At 37.0% G+C, this 10,001-nt stretch overlaps 1 long non-coding RNA gene across 4 annotated transcripts; it reads right to left on the reverse strand.

The window, feature by feature from the left end:
* Positions 1 to 1,569: 1,569 nt before the first annotated feature.
* On the reverse strand, positions 1,570 to 8,124 carry LOC105050702 (uncharacterized). 4 transcript variants are annotated; one of them, XR_012143406.1, is made up of 6 exons: positions 6,974 to 8,124; positions 6,185 to 6,871; positions 6,036 to 6,085; positions 5,714 to 5,866; positions 3,675 to 5,034; positions 1,570 to 2,132 (listed from the first exon to the last, which is right to left on the reverse strand). It is a non-coding gene; the product is annotated as an uncharacterized lncRNA (long non-coding RNA). The 4 variants fall into 4 exon arrangements; XR_003801670.2 differs by having other exon boundaries at positions 6,048 to 6,085; positions 6,970 to 8,124; XR_003801669.2 differs by having other exon boundaries at positions 5,714 to 5,835; positions 6,970 to 8,124.
* Positions 8,125 to 10,001: the final 1,877 nt, after the last annotated feature.

The following is a 10,001-nucleotide window of genomic DNA, read 5'->3' on the forward strand; positions in this document are numbered from 1 at the left end:
CATAATTTTTTTCAAAGAACAGGAGTATTTTCGTCATTCAAAATTTTAAAATGAAAAAGTAAAGCTGCAAGCACTAAATACACGTTGGAAAGTAATTGAACAAAAATGCTTCTTTCATATTATGATATCTTGAACCATATTATGATATTTTAAGCCATATTATGACATTTTGCATACAGAAAGCCATAATTCAACGTAGGATGTCATAATATGCACAGGATATCATAATTTTCTATGCCATATTATGACATCTTGCATATAGGAAGTAATAATATGGCACAGGATGTCATAATTTTTTTCAAAGGACAGAAGTATTTTTGTCATACAAAATTTTTAAACAAAAAAATAAAACTACAGATATTAAATGCGTGTTGAAAAACAGTGGCTACGTGGACCAATCACATAAAGTGTTGTGCTCCATGTCGGATTTTTTACACCACCCATGATGCACAAAAAATTTCTCTAGTGTCTAGTTTGAAATTTGAGTTCACTAGTTTGCTAGATCAAGACCCTCGGTTCTTTGCCTCTCTTGATGAAGTAGGTAGGCCTGCTTATCGAGTGAGCCGAGTCAGGTTCAGGCTGATCTCAACCCAAGTGAAAACACTGATTTTTCAGGCCCGATCTTGATCCGGCCCAACCTTTGGGCCTCTTATCCAAACGGGAGTCCCTTCCATATGGGGCTTCAGGCTTTCGAGGTGGGTCTCCGGCTTCACTGGAGGTTTTTTTCCACAATCTTCCTGTTAAAGGAGGTTGGAAGGGAGGCTTAATAGATTTTTAAAGGTTATTGGCGTTTGAGTCAGATACCATTCGCGCCCAAAAGGGAACCAGAAGAATTTACCAAGGAAAACCTATGGGATGATGTCAAATTCTGATTAGAGTAGAATAAGTGGCCACGTCAGATGAAACAAAGTATAGGTGAGTACACTCCAGTCATTGATCGATCCAGTGGTCTAACAAACATTGAAGAGTAGACAGCTTGGTTTATTTTTCTCTCAAATAATAATAATAATAATTGGTTAGAAGACTTGGTGCTATGGACATATGGCCACTAATCATTAGTTCAGAGTCGACAAGTTTGATGCTTGGGTCTTGAGGAGCTTCAAAGTCAACTTAAATCATGCATCATGTGTTAAGTTGGTTGGTGTTATCCATTGCTAATTTAAGTAGGTTTGTGGAAAAAGATGGTCCACAACCGTCAGTTTTGTATTGCCCAACGTCCGTGAGAATGATCAAGGGTGACCGTTGGGAGCTGTTTGGTGAAATGTTTACGTGTGAAGGGCTGGCGATCGCACACTACATGAAGAAGCATAAACATTTTGTCACTGTCCCTATTACGGTGCGATCGTCTTTGATGACGAGCTGAAAAAGATAATTCAGAAGATTTGCATATGCATATCTTTATTGTGAATCTATTTGGGAATATATTGGTAAAAATGTAAGCACCACCAAAGAAAAATTGAAAAAACGATAAAGAGGAAGCTAGTTATATATGTTGACAAGTTCCTTTTCAAGTAAGTTGCAACCATTCTTAATGTACAAGGCTCCCAATGCATATTAGTCATTGTAGAGGGTGCCAACAGTTTTAGTTGGTAAATTGCTGAATCTAATACGAGTGATCCAGGCTTAAAAATCTTGCCCTTCACCGCAAGCTATGATCTCAATAAATTTCAATGGTCTTTTCTCCTCCAAAGAAATAGGTATGCATTTTGACAATTGATGCTTTTAATTGTCTCCTTAGAGGGAGCATGATGTGTTTCTATACCCCAAGAACAAACCCCTCCTCTTAATTTATATAACGAGCGTCCTAAGACCATTGCACTTTCCCATGCCCGTTCCAAAGTGGACATAACCGTAAGCTCCAATTGGGCCCGTATGCCCTGAGGACAACCCAGTGCCAAACATGGCCGAGGAGAACATTAAAATTGTTATGCACCAAATGGACAACTGAGATAGAAAATAGTACACAGGTATCCAGCAATGGAGGAACAGAAGGGTCTTGCTGGTCGGATGGGCTCTCGTACTTCGGCCACCTTATCCAGCTTGTTAATCATGCAAGAGGAGACGGCAGTTTCAGGCTGCCCAACAGCTTTGGGAAAATACTAAGGCATTGTTTTGGAGAGCTCTTGAAGCACCTGAAAATACTTTCTGAGAATTTTTGAATAAAATAAAAACTGTCACAAAGGCTAATATTAATTATTAGTTATTATAATGAAAATTACCAGGGGTTGTTGAGTAATGGTGGTACTCAACGACGTACTCGTCGATGTAAGTTCTTAAATATTGACATAGATATTTCATCTCAAAAAATATTTTAATAGGATGAAAATGAAAAAATAAACAATGGATGAGAATGAAAGAGTAAACTACCGTAAACTCCCAGTTTATGACAACCACCATAACAGGATAAATTAAATGATTAAGAATCCACAACAAAAGTGAAGAAAAACAAGTCTCAAATGATGGAGCTAATATCATAAAGTCTCCAATGATAGAGTTAATATAATATTAGCCAAATCTCAAGACATATTGATTTATATCAACAAGAGCATACAGACATGTATGCAAGCAAGCACTAGCTCCAATGCATATACATACTTATTCCACAGATAATATGTATGCATGCATATAGTATATACAACATGCATACATATACAATATTATTTATTATTGATGCTAAAACAAACATAGGAGAAGTAACAATGATAAGAAAAGCAATTACACCACTAACAACAAATATCATCACTAACTAGTCATACTCCACGGTTCTTATACGAAGCCATGAATAATTGAAATAAGTCAAAATATTTGCCAACCATTTTGCAAGATTCTCAATGTCAACTACCAAACAGTAATTCAGAATATCATGAAGAAAACATGAATAATTCAAGAGCTATCCAATAACTGTTAACATGGAGGAAGCTGAGTACAGTGGCAGAAAGATCAAACAACATAGAAGAAATACATGCAACAAAAGCACCAGGAATGGTAGTATGATAAGAGATTAGAAGCACCATAACACTGAAGAATAGCAGCATTCCTCTCTCTCTCTCTATATGAACTATTAGATAAATAAAACAATATTTATCCCCTTAATCTTATATATATATATATATATATATATATATATATATATATATATATATATATATATATATATATATATATATATATATATATGCTTTGAAAACCACTAGGTGACAAATAAATAAAGGTGAAATTTGTGATTTGAATGGTCATCTGGTTTAACTTGAGAGTTTGCAGGATGGAATAAATTGTTGTTTTTGAGGGATTTTGCAATCTATTTTCTAGGAACATTAATGCAGCCCCATATGCTGTAGAAATTCTGCCTTCACCATTCACCTAAAAGGAGGGATCACCGGCAGGCTAGAAATTGCAATATTAAGAGAAAAGAAAGTATTGCTGAGAGGAGCTCAGAGGCATAAAATGGTATAACATCAATAGAATGAAAGGTAGAGCATTTGGATTCGACATAGCCACCCCATTTTTCTAAAAAAAAAAAAAGGCCCCCCATTCTTCATCTCCCATCATATATATGGATCCAAAAATGGATGTATCAACGTAATCAGACCATTTATATGACATAATAAAGTGAAAATTAGTACAAAGGAAGTTGGAAAAATGTAATTTAAAGATTCTAAGAGGCTCAGGTCTACCATTTTTATTAGAAGGAATTATGATATCCTCTTCCCGTGAACAACAGGTGGCAGAAAACAGTTACGTGCAGCACAGCGGTTCTCAACAGGCAGCAGAATGGCATATTTGAGAATATGGCTTCCAAAAACCCTAGCTCCTTGATGCAATAAGGAAACATATATCAAACAGTCAATATTACAAGTTAACAAACCCAAATACCTATGTGTATCCGCCTTGTGGCAACTCAAACATCAAGAGTATCACTACTAAACTTCAGTTCCAAACATTTATATTCATCAGCCATAGTTTTATGCAACCATTTCTTGCATTAAATGATGCAATTAATCTTGAACAAGACAATGAAAATACCACTTTGTGTATCATACTTTTATTTGCCCTTACACAGGTTACTATACACATAAAGACTGTATAATAGAAAGGAAGGTGTGCTCAAGGGAGGGAGGAGAAATAAAGATAAAGATAAATTCTCACTCATATCTCTATACAGAAATCAGATAATTTTTCCAAAAAGAAAGAATGTCACATACCAACAAAAATGAAAAAAAGTATGATATACCTAGTGACTCGAAGTATAAAATACTTCGGAGTATGACCTAAGACCAAAAAAAAAAATTTAAAAATTAAAAATTAAAAAAATTAAAAAAAATTAAACAAAAAATCTTGACCTTGCAGTAGAACCTGATAAGGGTGTATTAGTCAGTGGGAACAGTTTGCCTCTGCAGAATTAACATCAGTGTGGAGTACCGAATTCATGCAAAGAAAGTTCTTAGAAGCTGAGCTAGCTGAATAAAATGAAACTTGAGATGACACATATAGATTAAAAAAAAAAAAAGCAATTAGCTCAAATAGTTGGGATTGGCTGGACAATTGGTAACTATGTTCGTACACAAGGATAATATTTCATGTGATTAGATAAAATTGAAAAAGAAAATATAACTAACCCTCATTGTGCAAAGAGCTCAATAAAGAGAACTCAGCCTTGTAATGTGAAAGGGAGCAACATGCACGGTATAATGTGAGAAAACAACCAGGAGTTACTGCTATAATAAGACATATTAACAGCCAAAAATAGAAGTCAACAAACCCAAATATCTATATGACTGCACACACAAAAGAAAGAAAGAAAGAAAGAAAGAAAGAAAAATCTGCATTGGTATCCACCTTGTGCAACCCTAACATCATGACAGAGCAAATTTAACCAATAATATAGCATTACAATCATAAGATTATCAAATTTCTTCACCATTGTGCAGATAAACCTCAAAAATCTAACAATCTCAAAAAAATCCACATCAAAAATCCTTCATCATATTTTTGCATCGTAATCAGAAGCTTACGGAACCAGTGCTGCTCGTCAACCTGTCAGAGTGCGAAGTGAAAATTTGTTAGACCGAATGCATTCATGTGAAATAAACATATAACTTGTGATTTGTGATTGTTCTACTTTACAAAGTGAAAGAAATGATGATGTCAAATTTGAAAATAAAATGTTGAAGAGACTGAGAACATAGAAGTTATCTTCATTTCAGACATTGCAGGACTTCTAATGTGTTAGTTGAAAGCTTCATAAGAATAACCTCCCAGGGACATGCAGGGGAATCAACCATAAGACAATTTGGCTACTTGATTCTAGGTAAGAAATTGTGTGACAGAAATTTAATGTTAAAATCAAATTTTAACTGTCTACAAGAGGCTCAACAGGGGAAAAAGAAATAAAAGTGGATATCAGGATCTGCTTTGCTCATAGCAGGACAGTTATTTGACCTCTCCAAAAATGATCTAATACAGCCATTAAGCAGGAAAAAACAACAGAGTGTATTTTCATCATCTTTCTCATGTGATTCGTCTCCACATGCTGCAGTTGTTGGATTTCACATCAACTTAGGAATTATATAATCATATCGACTCATTAAGAAATATATCAACCACAGTAATTATATCAACTCTAGATGCATATATTATCAACAACAGTAACTAGATCGACTCAGGAAGCATATACCAGAATATCCAGTATTTAAACAGTGAAGGAATTTGGTACCTCATCTTCACTACTACCAAAAATCCTCCTCCACCGTCCACCATCAAAACCTTCATCCCATGCCACTACTCAAATTGAAACAGGTCATCTAGAAATTTATGCACCACCTATTGATACACCACCTGATAGCAACAGGGAACATGATCCAGGTATCTAAAGCACAAAAGCATACAGGCAAACCAAATTATGAAATTATCACTACCTTTGCAAAGACAAGTAGGAACAGTAAGAAAAGTGAACAAAGCAGCAACATAAAAAAATTAAAGGGTTGCACTGCTATTAGATTAAGAACATCATCAACAGCAAATAGAAAGTTCATAACCTTATCCCATACCCGCTGCAGGTAGGCTTCCATGAGAGATCCTGCAACACCTGCTTTAAGTCTTAAAAAATTGGTGAGCCCTGAATTTGATACAAACTCTTGCAGACCCTGGGAAGGCGACGTTAGAAGGGGAGCAGTAGAGAAACTACCTTATGGAACACCAGGTTGGTGCAGGAACGTACACTTTTTCTGGAGGATAACATTGAAGCTTTTTCAAGTTACCTGTGGTGATATCATTGCTAAAAAAAGGGGAAGGAAAAGCGTAAGGAATACTTAAGGAAAAAGAAAACTATTCAAAACCTAAAAGCAAAAAAGAAAAAAAGAAAGAAAGATAGAGTCAAGTAAAACAAGAACATGTGGTTGGAAGTGGATTCAAAACCTTTAAAAAATGTGATAAACCTTAAAACCATCCAAACAATCCCTAATTTTCAATTATCAAAACAGAAAATTAGAGGATTTCCAAACCCCAGCTGCTACTGAAGCAATCCCTATCCCCAGGCTTTCATCGGCCTCCAAATCCCATGATTTGTTGAGAAACCACAGGAACAACTCTTCGGAATAAATTAATTACCTTAACGAAATTTAAAAAAAAAAAAAATCTTGAAAAAGAAAGCGACAGGCAGAAATTTGGAAATCAAAGAAAGGGAAGACAGAGGAGGCTCAGATTGACCGTTTAATCCAGCATTGTATTGTTAACCTAAATCAAAACTGATGCAAATCGGTTGCCTGCACCACGGCAGCAAACCATCCAAGATCACCTTGCCGTTTAAAATAGGTGATCTCTGTCTGATTCATAACGTAGCAAATCCAAATCCTCACTGGCTCTTCATAAAAACCTAAAAGCAATGCCAGTTTCCCGCTTAGATTAAAAAAAGAATGAAGAACAAAAGCAAGATAAGAGAAAGAGAGAGAAGAGGAACTTCACAGCCAATACCCGCCTGGGAGAACAAAAAGAAGAAGAACGCAGAAAAGAAGCCGTAGGCTTAGGAAGGGAGGGGCGCCACCCAAAGCCCCTCGCTAACGAGCACCACGTAGAGGAAGGTGAGTTCTGCAGGAGAGCCAGGACCTCGACCCCAAGAACAGTAGAGCCGAACGGGTGAAATCCAAAACGCGCTACTCTGTTTATATCGCTACCCCGCTAATCTTTGCATCGCTTTTAATCCGGAGCGTCGATTACGTGGATCCGCGGACGAGGGCAGATCTTAATGATCCTTGCTTCTGTTAAGAGGGCCCCGCAGCTGACGTCTCACGTAGGGGTGTAAAAATGGGGCGGTCAGCCCGAACCCGGTCCGGCCGGGCCCGGCCCATGATGGCTCAAGGTAGGGCCTGGCACACCTACTCTATTGTGTGGCGGCAAGGTCGCGGGCGGTGGGGCTGGGGGAGGCACTGAGGCGGGAGGGGTCGCCATCGTCGTCATCGAAGGAGGAGGGGGACTGGTAGGAGCTACGGAAGGAGGTTCGGTGGAGGGGTTCTGGAAGGCGACACAGAGCTCTTTGGAGCCATTAGAGGACGGCTCCTTGGAGAACCCGACGGCCAGTCATTAGTGGCAGAGTGGTACTCTGTGTGGGCGCTGCCATCGGAGGATGTAGAGGCGAGGCTAAAGCGACTTATGGTGGATCTTCGATCAGAGTTCGGCGGCCTCGAACTCGAGCCCTACATCACCCTCGTCGGTGCCATCTGCCTTCACCCGGACGACGCCATCCGTCGTCTCCACGAGGAGAGGGAGGCGAAGGTGTCGGAGAGGCAGGAGATGGCAGAGGCGGCGACGAGGGAGGAAAGCAGGAGGTTGGGGTCGAGAGAGAGGGTTTGGGCGGCGACAATCTGGCCATTTATTCTGACGGAACCTCATGCACCGGAGGAGAGAGAGAAAGGAAATACCAAAAACCCCAGTCATCATCATCTCAGCTTCTCCTTTTCGACCGCCCGATTGGGACTCTTTAGGATGCAAAAACTATAAGAAAAATGGGGGAAAACATAAGAAATATCAACTAAAACAAAGGAGAAACGGAAAAAAATTAAGGGCAAGATCTTTCCCTGATCTTTTTTTCTTTTCATTTTATTATCTGTTTCCAGGAGAGCAATGGAAAGAAACTAGAGGGTTTCTTAGGTTCCGATTGGGTTTTGTCTCAGGGAATATGGGTCCTGGTCACTATTCCAAAACTGACAGAAAAGCGAGAGGTATTCATTTCCACGAATTAATTAAATAATTTTTTTAAAAAATCTATTTTATAAGGTTGGAGATTTTTGCCCGAAAGGATTCTTTTTTGCTCATCTAAGCTTCCCATTCAGCCACTCTAAGCTTGACCGTCTGTTGGAACTCTTGAAGATAAAAAAATATAAAAATATATAAAAATATATAAAAAAAATATAAAAAAAATTAATAAAAATGGAGGAAAGATAAAAAAATTTAAAGAAAAGGATGATCATTTTTTTTATTTTTTTTATTTCATTATTTTTTTCAAAGATATGTGGAAAAGGAGAGCACTAGAGAGAGTTTAGGGGTTTCTTAGTTTTCAATTGGGTTTTTTCTCAAATATATGGGATTCTGTATGAGTTGGTCCCTTGAGTTTGTGAGAGCTTAATCTTGGTAAATTGGTAAACGCATGATATTTTGTGGGGTTGGAGATTTTTGTTCGAAAGGATTCTATTTTGGCTACAAAATTTTTAATTTATGGAGCTTTGTTCTCTTGATAATGATGTAGGGGTTATTTGACGAGGATCGCCGACGAATGGCATTTTCGTTAGAGGCATGATAGAGATGATAAAATAGAGGTTCTGCATTGACAGAGTATCCATTTGATATATGTATTTTGCTTGTCGTTATAGATGAGCTGGAGGATGAAACCAATGGCTTTGCAGGTGGACTGCTGGCTGATCATACTCTCGGAGATGATGCGGACCTCCAGAGCAGAGTCGATATAAAGATCATGGATATACGAGTGGATACCGATATGTTTGATTTGGATGAGATTCCAGCTCTTTGAGAGCCTTTTGAGCTCCACCATGACAGGGAGAACAAAACGAGCTTTGGAGACAAAGAATAAAGCAGAGAAGAAAGAATCTTAATACAGAAAGAGGACGAGGATTTTAGGAGAAACTAGGCAGCAAGAGGTCCATGAAGAAATCCAAATTTAAAAAAAAAAAATAAAAAAAGTTATAAATAGCTTATAATCCAAGTTATACATAAAATATATTTTTAATTATTTTTAATTATTTTTAAAAAATATATATAATAAATATTAATAAATCAATAAAATAAAATATTTTTTGGAAAAAGAATCACATCCCGTATATAGCACAGGGTTATAAGCTAGTTACTTATAAAAATGGATGCAAACTCAGCCCGATCTATATTTTAAAAGGATCAGTCTAAATCCGGATCAAGCCTGAGCCCAGCTCGGCTCTGAAGTCCTGATAGGCCTAGATTAGGAATAACCCAGGCCAGCCTGGATAGGGCCCTGACCAGGCTCTGATTGTATTGGTGATCAAATTTAGTCAAAATGACCAAATTACCCCCCAACAACTATATAATGACTAGTTTTAAGGATATTTTGGTCTATATAGTCAAAAAATAATTTATATATTTATTTTTTTATTAAAAAATGTAATTATCTCCTCCAATGGCTAGTTTGCGAGGGCTTTTTAGTCCATATAATTAATTTGAATATTTATAAATACCACATATCATAATCATTTTCATCACAATAAATTATATTCGACTCTTATCTCTACTCTACTGCATTCACATTTGCAACGTCGTCCAATTTTCTTAGCTTCTTTTTTATAATAATTTTTAATTTTATTTTTATTTCACATTCACATACTCCAATAACAAAATCTCTTTCATTTTTTATTATAAAAAAATGACAAATGAGTATGATCATATCGTTTTAATATAAGAGGGATTCAATAATTTCTACTTTGTCTCGCAAGCTGACGAAAACTCCTAACCAATAGTTGATGCTT

The sequence above is a fragment of the Elaeis guineensis genome, chromosome 8, assembly GCF_000442705.2.
Source record: "Elaeis guineensis isolate ETL-2024a chromosome 8, EG11, whole genome shotgun sequence".
Lineage (NCBI taxonomy): Eukaryota > Viridiplantae > Streptophyta > Magnoliopsida > Arecales > Arecaceae > Elaeis > Elaeis guineensis.